Below are 20,866 nucleotides of genomic sequence, written 5' to 3' on the forward strand. Positions count from 1 at the left end.
TTGGAAAATATTTGGACACAAACTGTTTATCAGGACCTGTTTGCGTTTATCTGATCATTAACGGCAAACAAGTTCGTTCTAAAAATTTATCGTGATGGATTGTCTAACATAAATGTCTCAGACCAATACCACAACAAAAGTTTAAACTTCGTTGGTTTCTCGAAGTTGACGGTCTTCAACATTGTAACTGAATGTACGGCTGCTAAAGGGACGAAAATAGGTTTCTATACACTATTAGGAGGAATACACCGTAGCAAGGATTTGTAATTGAAAGATCGTGTTGTTGACTATCCTGATGTTTCGATACGCATCTTGACAGTTAAATTTAATGTAGAGGTAGGTACACTGGCTCGAAGTGTTTGTATGACAGTTTGAATCTTAAGACTTAGGCTATCTTTAAGTTCTTCAAAAGCAATAAACCCAAAAGACCTAATTGACGTTATTTTCTCCTGAATCCATCCGAGCACAGATTAGCGGACCGTCTTGAACTCTTTAGCAGAAAGAGAATATTTACCATGAATATAAAGAAAAATCGCAGTGATGATCGCTCCCTCGTGCGCGATGCAAGAGGTCTTCTCTGTAACTAACCTACCAGTGAAACCAACTAAATTACCACGTGCCTGTCGAAGAAGACATCATGCCGTTATTGTAATCTCAAAAAAAACGTTTGAGGGCATGAAAAATTGAAAGTAAACCATGGATGGCTATTGGTTCGATGCTAACAGAATAGTCCTATCGTTTATGTGAGTAGAGGACTTTAATGGCTAGCCAAACATGTGTGATAAAGGCTTAGCGTACCGTGTAAGGGTCCGACAAATCTTGACACGGCCACATCGACTTTCTAGCTGTCACTCTTCAGAGGGCGTTTAAAAATATGGACAAAAATCGCTTGGCATGGCCATGTAAGCGGTTCAGGCCTTGAATTAAAGCCGTGATTAAAGCAAATGTCTCGTGGATGTATTGAATAAACAGGTTTGTAAGGGATATCCCTGTCTGCACATATAGGATATTTTTTATTTTCTACCAGACACAGCTTATGAATAAGCGGCATTAGCGTTGTCCTAAATGGTCCCAATTACACTTTTCAAACGTCCCCGAACTTAAACGTATTTATGTGCAACTATATCGTTATGTACTAACTCGTGCAACTACATGAAGAGAGTTTATATAGACTACAAAGTGTCATGTGATGTCGTCTTAAGTTCGAGACGCCTCAGGTCATGAGTATGTACATTGATCCGACGCGACGAACGGATGCGCTCATAAGTCGCTAGTTGAACAGAATATAGAAATGTACGTGCTCACGAACAAGTACGCATACAGCTGAGACGTGCAGCCTCATACATCATTCTGAGCAGCGACTACTATGCTAAGCTGGTTGTAAGACCCGAGTGAAGTCTTTCGACTTTTATTTCCGGTACAGGCAGTAAGCATTGCTTTAAAGTTGTTGGCTATGATGGCACATTTATCCACCTCATTGACTATAGGTCATATTCCAATAATTGCGTTTTAAACAGCGAAGTAATGCTATGTAGCAGAAAACTTAGTTTTACACCAGTAGTCAATCACTTGATGTGTTGTGATGGATTTGTAGAACTAGTAAAATCATTGCAGCTTTGAGCTCAATAGACCGACGAATGTTGAAGCCTATACTGTTTCTATATAGGCATAGAAACGTATATATATGTCTCAGCGGTCCAGTTCCTGAAAACCCATAAAATATGCCTGCACCGAGCTTAACCTCATGAGCTTATGGAGCGTACCGTCTGATGAATGCTCAATAGCATGCGTGACACATTAGGAACCAATTTCAACTACCCTGCGGGTAACGAGTGTACTGTTTCACGTCAGTCAAATACGTCTGCTGATCTCGTGCCGGTGACTCGGGTTCTCAAAATACAGGATATGCTTAAACGATACGTGCTTTGCTTGAATGTAACTGCATGTTTCAGCGCTCAAGAGCTCCTTTGTACTCGTATGGCTGTAGATTTACCCGACTGCCCCAATTTACCTATTGTTTAAATTAGCTTCATTGGATAGCTGGCAATAGGACTGCAATTTTGTTAACTATCGTTGAGTGCTCACTAGTGAAGTGTCGTCTGTCCATATATAAATGCATACCTTCCAAAACGAAATCACCACTAAGTATTAAATATATAGATATAACCCACGCGTATAGCTTCATCATTTAGGTCGATACAATGGCCGAACCTCGACGCGGTCCACTTGTGATTGTAATACTACAAGTAATTGAAGTCATATATTCGCTTTACGACTAAGTAAACAAAAATCATGGACTTCATTAATGGACTGGAACAATATAATTTGTTGTAATTGCTCTGTGACTTGTTTTGCTACATCGTAGGGCGCGCCTATGTGAAAATGCAGCCCGCATAACTGGGTTAAAAAAATAATTTTCTGACCTTCTGGCTTCTCTGTATAGGCTTCTATCAATGCACAGAAAGTGTAAACAGAGTAAATGGAGCTGTATCAGTTACATTGTGTATTTATGTTTGTATACGCAATTATTATCGGTTCGATAAAAAAAAATGATAAGAGTTAGTTCTAACATAAATTGAATGGTTTTTTTTTTAGATGACGTGACATAACTTAAAGAGACTTCTTGCTTTGGCGGTAAATATTGCAATGGTCCACGGACGACGTCTAAGCTTAAGCCAAATGTTTCTCCCAATATTTAACAAACCATTTGGCGTCACTCCAGCCGGGAAGTGATTTTTTAAAAATGCGGTAACGTCATTAGTTACGTAAAGGTGTGGACCTTTTCGATGAAACCATACGCCTTACATACCTTATCCAACGATTAGGGATACAAGAAAGCCCGAGATCATCTTCCAGCGGCGAGTAGAGTTCACGATCTGTTTAGAAAACAAGAACCAATCATGCCTCCGGCCCACATGCTGCATCATTCAACCCTAACCTTTGTAGGTCGTAAGTCCTCTTTTGTGGGTTGCCCGGCGAATCCATGAACAGTGGGCAAACTTCGTTGTGCCATTACCCGCCAAAATGGCCAAAGATTGGGTAAAGCGAACAAGTGCCATATTTAAGTTATATCTTAAATGTATGAAGTTGGCAATAAAGAAAGGTTTATATAAATAGATTTAATTTTTCAGTTGGAGCTATTTTAAGTTTGCTTCCGACTAGCTGACTGTCGCTGTATGACGCATGGAATATCCTTGTAGCCCCCACTACTTCCATTTCAAATAGAAACTTGCCGAAAGTCTATAGAATGGCAAGTTGAACCTGCGTTCAGGATCGGAGCTGGCTGAAACCGTCCGTAAGCTGTAATACACAGTATTATAAATAAAACTGAAAGGAGCAATTATTTTTTTGTAAATCTACCGAATAATTGTACAATATAGTTTATGACTTTAATACAGTTGGTATCCCTGTGTTTAGGCCCACAATATAAGCGTTGCACAATCCCAAAATATGGCAATACGATATTAGGATTATGGTATAAAGGATCTGAGCACTCTACAGAACAAAAACATGCTGCACAACTGCGTTGGGGACAGAATACAAAACTGAATAAGAACGTAGTATATTCTTATATAATATTATAGAAGGTCTCTGTATTTAAGTAGATTTCATGATGTAGGCAATCACTCATTTGACCCGCTTTCAGTTGTACTGAGATAAACCCTTAAAATGTCCACAAAATAGCCACTATTCATCAAAGGAATTAGGGACCACGTAAGACTGCATTATTTGCGATGCTTTCATGAATTATCGACTGATGACGCGTACAAACTGTGGCATTTTAGTCAGTCACTGAACGAAAGTATAAAATTCTGAAAATTGGTTTTCAAATAAGCCTTGTAGTAGCTCATCTAAAATCACTTTATTCTATGTTTCTAATTAGTCTTAGTTCACCACGAATTCTTTGCGGGAACGTCGTGCACCCCGACAGCAATGAGTCGGTATTCAAAATCTTCTATAACACATCTTTTAAGTCGTGGAAAAAATCTCTATTTAAAATGCCAATACACGTAAGACTGACGCTGAAGCTTGCGTTGGCCCGGACTTCATTGCGGTCTCGGCTACCCCGTAGAATGTGATACTTACGCAGAAGCTCCAGGAACTGGCTATACTGAGTTTTCAATTTTGAGCTCAATTTTCTATCTGATAGGCATATATAAAATCAACTTGTATCAGATATATATAACTTTGTCCGTTGGAACAACTGCTAATTAGCTAGCCGTTCCGTATTTGTTCTGTAGGTGGTAGATTTTTCGGTCACTGTCCACGCCTTCCTGGTAAACGCGACTTTAGCAACGGCCGACAATAATCATAAATCTTATGCACTTTCCCACCAAAACTGATAGGACCTTGTCGCACCGTATGCTGTGTTGGTACTTGGGGTTTCTGCTACCCAGTTATTACGCGCGTTAAACTATTTAGGTAAATGACTAGATCTGCTATTGGACCATTAGCTATATAGAGATAGGTTAGGTTGGATTAAGAGGTGGCCTAGGCTGGAAACTAAGCGTTCGGTTCGAGCTGCAAAAAGCTAGACGCCTGAGGCAATACTGAAATTGGTAGCACAGTATATAAAATTCAAAGTGAATAAATATCTATTAGATGGCTTAGTTGGGAGACAAAAAAATACATCTGTATAAATGTAATGTTTTCGTCCATAATATATAGAATGGATAAGCGAAGATCGTATATATTGATTGATTCGGTTTATTTATACATCGTAAACGGACGATTCTCTTTAAGAACTAGTAGGGCACGAAATATAGTTTGTTAACCGTCCTTCCACTAAATGTCCAATCGTTTAGACGTTTTATATATCCCAGAAGTAAGTATGCGATACTATGCAGACCGACTACGGGAAATGACCGTAAGGGCTGAGCCCTTATCATTATAGTATGATATTTCTCGTGTAGAACATGCCACTAATCGATTTTGATGCACATTAACTAATAACGCTATTAAACGTCACAGTTAGAACATATATACGTTATATATACTTTTTACAATATATTGTAAGAAGTTCACCTAAAAATGCTACATTTAAGCTATTTTATCGAGTACTTTTTATGCAGACCTTATATTGATTACCTCTGGTTACCAGCTAAGAGGGCGCTGTATAGTTATTTGTAAACACATGTTTAACTTCATTTCTACGTTATCTAACATTTCAATTAGTTTCAGTAAAAGTACTATTTGTGCAGTGGAATATATTTGGTTTGATGAGAAGGTGCATAGCACGTTAAGTGGGCTATGCATCCACTATCAGCTTTGCACGTGTTCTCCTCTGGAACGGAACCGAGCTTTGGAGCGTTTCCCAAATGACTTTTCCTCGGGAATGACGACAGAACAGCTTGCCGCTACTGCTATGACCAAAGTGAGAGTCTACGAAATGAGTCAAGCAGCTCTTTGGGCTATGCCTGACAGGGCGCTGTCGTTGCCCGAAGTCGAAGGAGTAGACAACCATTGTAAGAGACGAGTAGAGATGAAGGCACTAGCCGCCGATAGCTGAATCCGGTTCGGCGCAGAATAGCGAACTGGGCCATGATTTCATTTGTGTCTGATCGGCTCGCTGAGTCCTGCGACTTCAGCATTGGCTCTTCACAGCTTTGGCCATAGCAATAGCAGCGTAGAACAGATGGCCGAGAGTTGCTTCAGCGCCACCACACTCTCTTGCCCGCAGACACCTGCCGACAGCGGCGCTCTAGTGACCCAGACTTTCACCGTGGCGCGTTGACTCCTTCAGACTTTGGCCGACTATTCAAGGCGATCAATGAGACGAACCTTTGTTGGCAGGTGCTTTTTAGTTTGGCTATGGTACAGTTTCCTCGTGTCGCCGCTTCAACTGCTATAACAACAACTATTACTATCTTATAAGTACAAGAGAGTGGATTGTCGATCCGGTGAATTGCCGCATATTGGCGATCTAATATCATTATCTCAGACTGTCATCCATCAAATTCTGTTCTGCTTTCTATTCTACTTTAGTCTGGTAATTCGGTCCGGGGGCTGGCTAGTTTATGTTCCAGTAGAGTCGTCGGCTTCATTCCGCCCTCGCTACGTAACGACGAATCGTACTAACAAACAACGTAAAGCTAAAACCGAAACGCCTTTCTATATGAGAAGGTAAATATAGACGCGCTGCTTGCACTCGAAAGCGGATAAAGAAAAAAAAATGAAGTATGCCAACGCCATGCTATAGCACAGATATGACATTTAAAAAAAGAAAAGCCGCAACCCTAATATTTGAAAGGACGAATTGCAAAACTTATAAAACTCTGGCAAACTCTTTCCTTTGCTTATTTACTGTCTTGAGCTTCATCTCAGCGACTGCGTTACCGTTGCGTGTAAGGCCTGGCCTTCAGTACGAAACAATGGTGTCTATTTGAAAATTCACTCTTTGAACTAAACTGAGTAAACAGACATATACAGATTGTACCACTAGACCATTGTACAGAGTGCCTATTTATACGATTGGTGTTTACGTATGACCGATCTACCCGATCGTACATTACGTGGTCACTGATCACTGCGCGTGATCTGACAGCAAGCGTGTATGGGTCCATATACTTGAATACAAATATATACATCTATAAAGGAAGTACGCATATCTATGCATTTGCAAAATCTACTCAATATCAATACAAGAAGACATCTCTTAATCAATGATGTAACACGATTGTAACTGCTCCAAAGAGTCATACAAATCTACTTTAAAAACGCCCGTGCCAGTCAAGCTGAAAAAAATTACCGAATTATCTCGTTTTTATTCTAATATACTTTAGAGGCTTATATATAATACTGGTAAATTAGATTGACTGCGCCAGAAGTTAACTTAGCTTTTCCTGATCACCTACACCAATATCAGCCAGGTTACTTACTAGTAACAGAAGTCACTTTCTATTTTCACTGGTAAAACGTCCGACAAGTCAATTTTCTTATTATATCAATTATCTTATTATAGACTCAGAAGACAGATAAGCTTTAAGTCACCCTGAAATGACTGATTTAATTCAAGTTTCTTATGTCAATGCAAAAGACGGAATAAGCTATCCGTAATTATAAATTTTGCTTAGACATAATCAGCTCAAAGGCTTCCGTTTCCCTGAAAGTAACTTCTTCTGCCCCCGTTAAGCCTCTGCCCCCGTTAAGCCATACCAGTGGTATCTTTGTCGTGAATTTTTTTCTAAATGAATTGCCGTAGATCAAGAAAGTATAGAACATGTATGTATTATTATTGTTGCATTTGTTGTGCCGTTAGAAATCAGCAGCCGGTTGATGGATGGGCGGAGTGAAATATTTGCAGTTGGTCAGCTGACTAACAAGCCCAATTTTCGCTGAAATGATAATGTCACATTATCAGTATTGGATCCCTTTCGATATGCTGGCAATTTAAAACTCACACGGTGCTGTGGGCACTAACTGAAGATGATTTGTGGTGTCTATTTGCCAAAAGTGCTTCTTCCTTCCTACTTCACATAGCTTCACTGTGGCTGATTCCCTCGTTGCCACTTCAAATGGAGTCGTCCCTTTCCCGAACCACCTGTAGTATTTTTTCGTGTTCTTTATTAGCCAGCAGACGGCGTCATTGACGGTTCCGTGTGATGACGCCTCTACTAACGCCGGCGTACTGCATTGGAGCCCGGGTCTGAACCCGAATTGGGTCGGCGGTCGGTCGAAGACCCCTGTTTCTGTAGCGTCACCAGCAATACCATTACAGAAGATGCAGAAGAAGACGGCTCACAAAAGGACAGAAGACACTAGAGCAACATGTCGCTCGTTGCCTCAAATATTCATGCAGTCGCTTCTTGCACGGCTCACTCAAAGAATACCAACAAACACATACTACACAGATACGCCAGACAGGCAAACACAGAGGGGTAATTCGGTCTTGTGCAAGCGCTGGCTACAGAAGCGGCCAACACAACTAAACGAAAAGCGAAAACGACGATGACGGTAAAGGCCCAGAAGTTTCGAAAGACGAAGAACTGAGTGACCGAAAAAAAAAAAAGGAGAAAGCAGACGCTGCTCGAGTGGCAATGGCCCGTCCGTGCGTCTGTTACGGCTGCCGGAGCCCAAACTGCTGCCGAAAGACCGCCGCTACTGGCAGCGAAAGAGAACGCAAGGAAGAGGACAAGCAAACAGCTATATCGTGGAGAATATCGTTGCAGCAGCTTTCTTCGACGTCGCTGGAGTTTCAGTCACACAGTAGACGAAGTACTACAAGAAGTAAGCATTATTTCTCTGGCAGAAGTTGGCTAGTCAAGAGCCAGATGACTGACAGTCGGTTGCTTGAAAACGCTCTCTTGCCACCAAGCCCGCTCTGATCAGGAGCTCTGCGACCAGGTTTCTTTCCGCCACGGTCCTGTCGCTGCCGAAAGAATGGAGGCAACTCAAGTTGGATGGACTGCCCAATTGGTATCGTACGGGCAGAAGGACAACACACGAAAGCGAGCAGAAAATGAAAGGAATAGGCAGCGTTTGTTAAGCTGATTAACATACAGAAACAACCGTTGACCTGTTATACTTTCGGTTTTAACAGTAACACCAACCAGAAAAGAGGTATCGATGGTTCTGTGTGCTGTTTCTGCCACGTTTTCGCCGGCGTCCGCCAAGTTTCTGGACAGCGTTTGGCGTCGGCAGCGGCCGTATCTGCGAGCCAGGAGCCGCGTAACGTTGACGCGGGAACACTTTCGATGACTACTGCTATATTGAGCTGTTGTTTGAAGCAGTGCAAGTCGCTGTGACCCCCCAGGAGGCAGCATTTACGATACTTCGTTTCGTTGTTGCAAGGCTTCGATAAAAGAATAATAAAAATAACTGCATTAGCTGTTCCATAGCTCATACATTTATATATATATATATATATAAGATCAGAGTTTGATTCAGAGGAGCGGCGAGAAGCATGCGCGTATTAAAGCTATCTGGATGTGCGTCTAACCTTCCGCCGAGTGTGCGATGGTTTGGTGGCGCTATAAGCTCGTCATATCCAGATAACGTGTTTCATACAAAGGTCCCGGTTCTTTCAAATGCCACAAGCTAAAAGAAAAAAGAACATTGAACAGGGTCGGGACCTGGTTAGAGCGAAGCGGGATGACCGAGAAGCTCTCGCTGTTAGTCTTTGCTCTCTTCGCATTTTCATTATGGTCTTGTTAAGTGATGTCGAAGACCACAGATAAAAATATCGTGCATTTCAAATTGGCGATGTAAATCAATATAGAGCACTTAGCACACATGACAGAAACTTAAACGAATGATAGAACTGGTGTTGGACACAGTGACATATAACCAAATCGCCTTGTAAAGGAAAATTAAATGTTATTATAGATGAAAATGTGTCGTGTACTTTTTTTGTTTATCGGAAAGGAGGTCCAGCTCTCATTGTAATTCATTGCGTTTCATGCGGTTGAGCGCTGTTGTCTTATTTAGGTGGCTATTATTGGCACCACGTGCTTTTCAAACGCAAATGTGTCCTGCAGAGACGGGATGTATCATTACTATAGCTATAGATAGAAGTAGATTATTATGAATATCATCCTGGATAGAGTATTTAGTCGTTTTTTTAAATGTTTGTCTTTATCCCGAAGCCGACACACGCTTATAAGATCGCGATGAGCGAAACAACTCTTCAAAAAAATAATAGGGTAAAATAAAAAAAGAAACAGTGAGATTTAACAATCCATCATTTTCTTCAAATAATCGCTCCTCATAAACAAGTTCAGTGTAATTTGCAAAACTTGGCCCTGTATCATCTTCGTCCCTTTCTATTCGTAAGTTGCGTTTCTCTCTGCAAAAGTATGGGACTGTGCATGATTTTGATCGAGCTCATATATTTTTCAGGCCATCGAAACGACCACTGTTGTCCGTCGATGGAATACGATACATGTCATTATATACCTTATTAGCTACATACTAAGAAATTTAGACTTCCTTTTTAGTACATTAGTGAACAGTGCCATATTTCCATTTATAGCCAAGTAAAAAATCCAAAGACATTTAGATTCAATGGGTAGCGTATCATAAGAATCAAGCATTCCAGATAATATCAACTGACAAACGCTACTCCATTCATGTATTGCTGCTCTATGTAGCGTTTCGGTTCGAAATGATCCAAATGGAACAAAATCCCTGTGTATACAACGTCCTTACGTGCTGCGCTGACGGATGGCACCTGTGACTAATACGGTATTACAGATGTTTTCGTTATTTATGCCAAGCCAACTCTCTTCTGCAGAGGCACGGTTTTAAACCGAAGAGCTGACCAGATGTGTCAGAGGGGGATCAGCTTCCGTAACGACAACTGCGACAGGTCCATCAGAAACGGTAGTAAAGTCGCTGACCTAACTATCTCCTCTTCTAAGGGTCCAACGTCTCAATTTTCGGTTTTCTTAGTAAACATAGGTCGACGAGTCGTTCTGGATTTTTGAAAACTCAGAACGACTCGTCGACACGTTGACCGACCAACTAGTCGCAGACCAATAGAAACCAACAACGTTTCTAGTTCATGTATCTGTGTGTTCCAACAACTAACTACATGTTACTACATACATACACGCCTGTGTAATGATATTTATACAAACACACTACCATCACAGACGATGCTTGTGCTTAATCAGTTTTCAAATCGCCGGCGTCAAGTCATCTGGGCCTGTATCGTGAATATAACTCGCAGCTGTGATGGCTCGCTCGTCAATTCGTCAGATACGCTATCCATTCAGTTATTGTGTATTGCAATGTTGTAAATATATATGTAAATAGGTAACAGGTGTTAAAATGGACTACGAACGTTTGCAAGTCTTGCTGTTGCCGAAACATGGGGTTGGCTTTGTTTGTTGTCGGGCAGGGAGGTATAACTGTAATTTCCTGAATTTTGTTAAAACATCAGCCTCTAGTCTTTTTTGCAGGAAAGACCTGCACACGCGGCATCGTAATGAGCACAGCAGGAAAAAGACAATTGGCGAAAGCAGGACGTCGAAGAACGGAGACGACGCGTGACGACAAGCGCTAGCATCTTTCTAAGAGCGACAAACGGAGTACAGTAAAAACGCGCAACGGCCAAGAGACGCATCAAAATTTAAAAAATCACAGGAGTTTAATTGTAGTTTCAATGCGCATTAGTATAATATATAAACTAGACACAGATAATTTACAAAGATACGAATCAGTTTAGATCCTAGTTCTGTGTTCAGGGCGAGCAGGTACATCTCGCTTTTGAATCTGTTTCACAAGAAAATGATGTTAATCGTTCCCGTCGGCTTCTCGTTCGTCTGAGATGCTAATTAGCTGAGCTGCGGAATAACCCAAACTGACTTAGTGGAACTTTTGCTAGATAACTGTAGATTATAACACCGATCTGATCGATATTCTATTTACTAGTAAAGGTCTCACAAAAACATCGTTCTTTTTTACCGAAGATCTTCGCCTTTCTTAGTTGTTGTTTTACGCCGCTTATTTAGTCATCTAAGACTGGCTATATGACTCGAGATTTGAAAAAATGTCTCGTAACGGGGATCATCACCAATAGCGTAGAAGTTGGCACATTTCTAAGCTAACCTATCAGACAAATGAAATAACTGCAAATTGTATCACAACGTATATCAGAAGATATCGACTGAATGTATTATGTAGTATAGCTTCTAAGTGTGACCGATAGTGAACTACCCATTTTCCCCGACTGTAGCTATATATATCAAACAACGGTACTCGGTAACAGTTTTAACTTTTGATCTTTTTACACATAAATATACATCTAATAACACATTCATGTCTTCATTATTGATCTTAATTCCCGATATTTTTTTATATATTCACACTCCACCCTCCGTCACCAGTTCGTTGTATTGTCAGCCGTCATTTTCCTTTGCTGTTACGCTATGAAATCGCAGGAGACAGATTTGTTTGCTATGTCCTCCTCTGAACATATTTTGTCATACCAATGCCATAACGTTTCTGGCAACCGATACCACATGCTAGGAGCGTCACCATCATCAGCCGCCCGTTAAAATGAGCATCACGCCTGTGTATTGTCTCCTCTATGATTTTATTATTATGAAGAACGCGGCTATATTAAAAACGATGCCGAAAGTTGGCATCGCTTGCATTTTCATTTTGGCCTGAGGCTTCAAAACGCGGACCATAAATAAACACCGACGAGCGCTCATACAAGCAGCCAGCCAATCAGCCCGCGATCACCATCATTAAAACCAAAGTAAGTATAATCACCAGTAAGAAAGCCAGCTTGGCTTAATCGATGGTCGCGTCCCCTTTTGCTCGTGGCCAAGTGGCCCAGTCAACGCTCGGAAAATGGGTCAGCTAGAGTTCATTCACCTCAGCATAGAAAATCTTTGCCAGAACTGCGGCGGCAACGATAGAAAGCATCGGGGGTAATAGCGACAGACGTTTCTGCCATTGCGCTGCTGCTGCCGCCACAGTCTTCTAGTTTCTGTTGCTAAGTGCCCTGACCAGAATTGTAGGATCAGTGCGTCTACTGCCAACGCTCGTAGACGCATGCTTGGTCGCCTGCTTGCCTGCCTTCTGCCTTCCTGTCGACCTGCCCGCATGACTGCCGCAGACGAAGCAAGATTGTACGGATCACAACAGTATGAGCGGAACAGGTCCCCAGCGCACAGCGGCGAATACTGGAACGGACAGCCACAGCAGAACTACGGCAGCAAAAGTGGTTGAAGCCAACAGAAGACGCTCGGGCGCGTAACGGAAATAGCGAAACACTTACGGCGATAACCGTGACGTGGTGCGTGGCGCCGGCAGTGCTGCTGTTGCACTGCACCGAGATCGGTGACTTTGTCAACGAGGTTTGACCTAGTAGTAGTGGCGGTGGGCCAACCAAGAACTATTACGGACCAGGGAGGGAAAATCGGGCCACAAACAACAGCAGCAGCAGCAGTCGCAAGAACAAGGAACAAAGTTAGAGAAAGGAACGACACCACAAAGCTCTTTTCTGCTGCCGCTGTTCCTATATACTTTACTTATATAAACTGACTATGGCGGCGGTTACGACGATCGCCACTATAAGTTGGTTCTGTTTAAACGAGCAACGGGTAATGGCAAGATTGTGTCAGGATTCGTTTTTCGTCAGCCCGATGGGGTCCTTAGGTTTCTCCGTTGGGGAGATCCCTCGGTGCAACGTAAAGACGCCGTGTATTACTAGCCGCGGGTGCATTCACTCCACCGCAGTAGTAGTCGTTGTAGTAGCGGTAGAAATACAAGTAGGTGGAGGGCCGTTAAGAAGAGAGACGAAAAAACTACGCTAACCACTAAGCAACGTCACGAGGCTGGTGAAGATGACGGCGCTTCGGCGATGATGATGAAGACGACGACGACTGGAGAAATAAAAATATAGAAAAACAACATGTGACCCAGAGGGAAGACTACTTTCTCCACGCAATCGATGCGATGCCAGATGATGGGGCCAGTCCCTACTACAGCTGAGGCGGCTCCGTGCGCTCTAATAGTGATAGCGAAAAGGTAGCGTAAGACGTGGCTAAATGCTCTAATAGCGCCGTTTATCACGTCGAGTAGCTACGTGCCTCGATGGCAACGTTGACACGCAAGGGGTCACGCGAACTTATAGGTATGTGAGAGAAATTGCTCAAACAAAAATACCTATTCACAGAATCAGTTGACAATCTAAATGTTTGATAAGATCTATCTTCGTCGTTGCCGGCGAAAAGAAAGGCATGTTCATGCAAAGGCGGATTGGACGGACATTGTGCGGTATGTTATATGTAGCCTTTTTTTTTGTAAATATAATAGGAAAAATCGCTTTTGGCAAGACTGTATGATGACTAATCGAAGACCATTTACGACCACATTTAGTATGAGATTCAACAGCTGCAACGAATGTTAAAGCAGCGGCAACCTTCTCCTCTTACGTACCACCGTTCTGGATTCATTTTTCCTAGCAACTTGAATCGAGTCTGTAACTATACAGGAAAGTAGTTAACTCTCGGACTTCAATTGGCTTAAATAATATATCAGGGAAGTTAGACTAGAGATAAGAACTGTGCAATGTTCGGCCAGTATGTCTTTGACACTGAGATCAAATAATCAAACAGATACCACCCAATTGGCCATCAAGCAAAAGGCATTATTTGATGCACCACTTGTAAAAGAGTTTTAGCTGCAAGTTTTTAAGTAATTAGGAACGTGAGTTAAAAGTTCAGCTAGCCTAGCTATTACCTGTAACTAGGCGACTCGATGCTGGGGGCCTCTGCGCCCAGCATAGCCGATTGTTACGGAGATAGCGAAGATATAATGGGATAGTTTTGTAAAAATTAAAGTCAAATATTGAAATCATTGAATTTAACCCTATGATTTAGCCCTCGATTCATACATGTCGTAAATATGGCCTGGCTTTCAGGCGCGTGCCAAGTAGTTGATTGCGTGTCGTCGTGACAGTGCAGTGGTAACGTGTTTACCTATTAGACTTAGGAGTACGTTTTGTTTTGCACTGGGCGGCGCCACCCGTCTAAGGCAGTGCCTAACGGCTAAAGTAGCGGATGTAAGACTCAAAAGCATTTTTTAGGTAGTTAAGTACATGTTTCTTGAAATCGTGCGATGCGGCAAATGAATCGACCCCTGTTGAGAAATACAAATCATCAAACGGATTCATCGGTGACCCATAGCCTATTCTACTGTTGGTGCCAACCTTCAGTTTGGAGTGTCTCACAACTTCCGCTGTTGTTATCTTTATGTAAATCGAAAGGTGTGTACTGTCATCCTTTTAGCCACGCAGTCTCTTTTTGTGTGTTTCGCCAGATTTTACCCATTCTCTACTTAGTATGAAGCTACTTTTTTCTGAGAAATATCAGCTTAAATCTGATTTTTGCAAATATCTTAATAAAAGGGTTCTTTTCCCAAACTGACTTCTAAGAGGAGCCTCGTTACCGCCTCAGTTTTCACTGAACCCAGTTGCAAACCTGAGGCAAGACAAAAACAAAAATAGATTGCTCTATCTTTGAAAACTCGTTGAATGTGATAATGTTGAGTATTAAAAATATCTTTATGATAATTCCGGCTCCCACATTATGTTTCGTTTTTACCTGTTTACCAATTCTGGGTTCCGTGTATAATGAAATTATGCCTTCTTTAATTCTTTGTTTACTAGTAACTCCTCTTTCTACTTGGTACTAAAAGAACGTCATAAAAGAACACACAACATGTTGCTGACTGGCGTAAATTCGAAAAATCCTCCATTTTTATTGTAGTTTATCGTATATTTGGTATTAAAGCCAGCAAAATAAAGTAGCTCATTTGATCTTGCGACACGAATCGCACAATATTCATTACATTATTTATAGAAAGTAGACAGCCACGATTTCACCCTTCTTTTTGTGGGACTGCACTTTTACTAAGGAAAGATTTAATTAATTGCGTTAAACTACTTCGTGTTAAATTTTCTTGTTTTTTTTTGCTATGATTTTTGACGGTATCAAGTTAGAAACACCGTTTTTTTCTACTTAGTAAGCGGGACAGTCAATTTCAACTAGACATCATTGATCAAAGCTGTTTGTATCACTGTTAGTACTACTACCGCTACCACTGCCTTCGCAAGTATCTACTAACCAACTAATTTACAATTTGGCAGCCAAGATCATCCGCCCCCCAGTTGTGGGGTCAAGTATGGGGTCGGAAATGAGGCAAAATGCACAAAAGAAGCAAATTGCAAGGAAAGGCCGTGCTATGACGCTACGCTGCCAAACGGACTTTTGCTGGGCAAACGACTAGCAACATTGTAATATATTTCGATGACTCGATACAACAACGGAGGTTTATTTCTTCTGGTTAAGAAAAGATTCTATCTTTCGGATTTCGTTTTTCTATTCTATTTTTTCGGTGGGGTAACTTCCATTACTGTTCTGTCGGGCTGTTCCCTACTATCGTCGGACCGCTCTGCCATCTACATTTTTGGCTTTTCCCCTTCCATGAAAGGGGCGCATGAAAAATGTTAATTCTACCCGTCTACGATTGGGCTGCTGGCTGGCTAGCTTTGCAATAAGTTCCTCCATTGTCGTCAACGTTCGTAGTTCCAGGGGTTCCAGCTGTTCTCAGGTGTACAACTTTCACCGCGAGGACGATGACCGAACGGTTCGTTTGCCTTGTTAGCGAAACGTCACGCAAATTAATGGAAAGTATCCTCGTTATAGACAGAACCGCTAGAGAGGAGACGCTGGAGAGAACATTCAGGTGCAGCAGTATTCGTCTGCAATAGTGCAAGTGGACTACCGCATTCGTAAAATTGTTTTGTAGTAGAAACCATTAAGCGCACGTTACTGGGCCTGACAATGACTTCAGATCGCGTTTCTTAACTAGTATAGCGATTATCCATTTTGGAAAAGGAAGCGCGACGTCATTTACTTGAAACAGAAGCGAAGTGAGTCGGGGCGAGCGGCTCGATCTCATCCCAACTGCTGCTGGCTCACCAGCCGAGTCCTTTCTGAGCGCTGCAAACAAAAAGCTATCTCGTTTACGAATGACACATCACCTTATTAGGTCGGTCGGATGCTGCTTGTTTCTTGACTAGCGAGATCTGGACCGCAAAGTAACAAAGGCAGACTTTGCCCGTCCCCCCGTCCGCCGGCGTGTTCATCACAGCTTAGCAGAATATAGACATTGGACCTTAATCCACAGCTGCTGAGTTCACCGACAGCTTCTGTCTGTACCGGCAGCAACAACTGTGCAAAACTGTACCAGACGCCGCAATGGATTCGTGTGCAGAAATAGGCCAGCTGCGATTGTTACTGTTGCTGGATTATGGCGACTTCCCATAATCCTTCACTGCCTTACTGCCGAACCTGTTGCCATTGATTTTCGGCATCTTGTCGTTGAGTTGACTTTTCTGTGCAAACTAAGCATTGCTATATGTGTCCATATGCGTCTTCGTAGATGTTTAAGCGTTTTGTTATGACGCCGTGTGTGTGACGCCATCAGACTGATTCACACGCACTCTCTTCCAAGCCGTTCTGCAACGTTGGCTACCAGCAGCGTGTCGACTGCGGCGGCTGTGTAGGTAAAATCAGCGTCGAGAATTACGATAACAACATTGACACCTACTTTAACCATTTCAACGGTTGAAGCTGAAGGAGGTTGGCGACCGACCATAATAAGCTACTTCCCAGTTCAGGAAGCCTGCATCGGAGCGGTAGAAAATTCTGGCGGCTGTAGCAGCAGCGACAGCAAGATTTACGTTATTGCTACAGACGATGCTCTAAGACTATAGGTAAAGCAGGCTACATGTTGTACGCAAGACAATATTTTAGCATGCCCGCCGGCACTAGCCCGACCACCATTGACGAATCGGTCTATGTAGGGCGGCAAGGGGAAATGGATTTGGCCTTTAGCCTCAGGCGAACCCGGAATCATCGTGAAGATCAACATCGTTTTGACTTGAACATGATCAGCATGACCATTATTAACTACAGAAGCAACGCCAGTGGAAAAAAAGCTTATCGTTAGCATTTGACATTTGCGCAATTATATGACCGGCAAGGCAACGCTACAATCGCGTTCCTGTGAAAACGAAGAGAGCCTTAGAAAAGCGATAGGCGTTACGGACGATCGGCCGATAAACGATTAGAAATCGATTGCAGGATTTATAGGTTCTAACTTATTAGCAAGTGATCGCATTACGCAAAACCAAGAATGACAGAAGCGGCGCTAACGTCTTTAGCATCGCAGGCGTCACATCACGTTTACGCGTCTAGCGATTTAGAGGAATTTTCAACTTCAACAAACACGTGTTACGATCACGAAACGTTAATAGACGCATGAAGATGTAATAAACACAAAATCAAAAAAAAAAGGCACGATGATGTTGCTTATAAATAAAAGAGTCGTTTTCTGACAAAAATACAACGGAAACTAGTGCAAAGCTATTACATATAGTTAGGGATCGAGTGCTTTATGAAAATAAGTTCCATCTTAAAACTAGGACTTTGGATTTGGTAAAGCTTCTAGCACTAGCCACACTATTGGTCATTGGTTCCGAAAAAAACTTTGAACACAAAAAAGAGCTCTGCGGAAAGAGGGATGAATAACAAAGGCTTGATAGCTGTAATAAAAGTCGGCACACCTTAAATTGCATAAATATTAGGGTGTACACAAGGGTAATATGTGTAAAAATATCGTACTTATCTACTCATCTTGGTTAAATGAACAGGGCAGAAAAACTGCACAAATAAGCGGCCACACGATTTAGGCAAGGATCAAAAATAGAGACGCGGAAATATTTTACCCTATTTGCTCTCACATTACAATAGAGACCCAATTTGTGATTTGTAACAAAAAATCGATACTGTCACCCTAATCCAAATATATACCTGCAAAAAGCTTATGGTGCTTGCCTGATAGTCTAGTGCAGGTGTTATCCACTGCAGCTTCCTCCTGATGTATCGACTAACGCTGGGATGTACTAGTAAATAGTGATAAACCGTTACTATTGCACGATAGTGCTTTCTGTCACACATCATACTCGTTAGGCATTGCTCCCACAAATTACCTTTTGTTTCCAAAATTTCGACAACTTCTTATAGAAGATAATTTCAAACCTCAGTTTGTTATTGGAAAGCTTTTTCGAGACTTCATAGACTCTGTACCTTGAACCTCTACGATAGCGAAATAAATAAGTTACCATCTAAATGGCAGAGTGTTATTTTCAATAGAGGTGCATATTTCGATTAGAGGTAAAAGAACGTAACCTGTCAAAAAAGTGTCAAAAAAACACAGCTTATTGAACGACATGATGCAAACCCGGACGGCTTTCCGGAAGAGGAACAAATGACTGGGAAAGAACATAATTTCCGCGTTAATTAAGATTTCAAAGCTGTACCAAGAAAATATTCTAACAGTACACGGAGAAGCGTCTAACCGGCTCAAAGATAAGGCTGTACCGAGGCATACTTGTTCAACATATGGCTGACATCCTTACTACTCCAACATTGTGAAATTTTAGAAGCTTAAATAAATCGTTTTTAATCTCTTTAAACATAAGCATTATTTTCCGAGATAAAAAATTTTTTGTTGAAGTTTCTACTGCTTAATGTGGGTTTATATATATATATATATATATATATATATATATATATATATATAATGCGTAAGGCCACAATCATACCAATATTTAGCTTTCTTGCCGTCATAATCTGCCATAAGATACTGATGTTTACAAACATAAAATGATGATACAATATACATTTGTAACAGAAAGATTTATTTAAAGTGGAGCATTCGACTGCTGTGGGTGTCCCGCTATCAAATGGCGGACTCTCAGCGGTATCAAAAAAAAAAATGTATACCCTAGCAAATACAGCCCTCCATGGTCTCGCTAAAAAGCTGTAAGCCCTTATTCAAGGCACAAATCAGTCCAGCACGATCGGCCGGAGAAAAGGCGCGATTCATCAAGCGCTCGCCATCGAAAATGAGCCTGTCTTAGTGTCATAAGCGCTCATCATTGTCAACAGGGTAATGAAGTCGCAACTCTTGGTCGGGTAGCGATATAGACTGTAAGAGCGCGTTTTGTTTCGGGTTAAGGTGAAAAATGCTCGAGCAAGGGGATCGGCGACATCGTTCAGATCTAAATCAATACGAGCTGGGACCTATATAAATAGAACCTTAAGGCCAGTTCGTTGTATCAGGTGCGGTGCACGCTGGCAAAAGCAGTGCACGGTGGACAAACCAGCAGATCTCTGTTTCAGAAAGCAAAACGTTGAGAGAAAGCTAGTTGGGATGGCTGCATCAGCGCCTGATAGTTCAACAAAATGTTTCAGTGCAAGATCTGTGCTTGTCAGGCCTGCTAATAATACACGTGACGGGATTTCAAAGCAAGACGAGTACGAAGAGATACAACAACTGTATGCATAGATTACTAATTCATCGATGACTACCTTATGGCTAATCCTTGTGAGATCAGCAGTTCAGGACGTTTCGCAGCAGATCCTCGTAACAGGCCTAAATTGACTTCGTTATACTTTTTGTTAGATAGTGGCGTAAGAGTAGCGTACCTAAAGAACATTCAGCAGCATTTTCAAAGTAACATATGATCCAGGGCAGCATGAACTCAATGTGCAGCGGAACAAAGTTTAACAAAAGTAAAGGCACTTTTGATGGACCCTATCCTGAGAGCCACATCGTGAAACATACAGCGTATAAGCACGGCGGTGCGGATCGCTACATGGAATCTTTAAAGCTGTTCTTGTGGCCGAAAGGCCTTGTGTTAATAAGCATTTAGCAAGTCGCATACAGGATACCTTTAATTAATGCTGAAAGATAGCTGGAAGTGCCTCTTTAGAAATGTTGTTTCGAACTTGTTCATATTAAGTGTCGACATCTGCGTAAATCACATACCGACTGGCAGGCATGGCAAACGAAACCTTACAGAAAGCTAAAATCGTTTTTTAGAAACTTTTGAATACGTTCGTCTATCTGCTTCATAACTTTGAAGATGCTGTTTTTGTGGTGGGCAAACTGTTACAAAGCCATTCTATGCGCAACATACAAGTATTGCAGATAGTCGACATCTGCTACAACATTTGGCATAATGGTGGAATCTCTCCTTTAATCTATCCTTTAATTGCGCAAACGTTTGTAACTTGAACAGTTGTTCGTCCATTTGATACCCTGTGTTTGTCACCCTCAAAAATTAGAAAAAAGTCGTCGGCAAAAACAGCTGATAACGTAACAGGCCTATCGGCCATATCGAGATTAGACAGTCTTGGTATCCACCGAAATTTTCAAAGCATGCCGATACATTGATCTGAAGCGTTTTATGAGGCCAATTTGAATAAATATTTTGTAGGAAAACAATTTTTTTTTTGTTATATTTAAACGATGGATAAAAATTAACACAATAACA

This window comes from Varroa destructor, unplaced genomic scaffold (assembly GCF_002443255.2).
Source record: "Varroa destructor unplaced genomic scaffold, Vdes_3.0 BEIS01000004.1, whole genome shotgun sequence".
NCBI lineage: Eukaryota > Metazoa > Arthropoda > Arachnida > Mesostigmata > Varroidae > Varroa > Varroa destructor.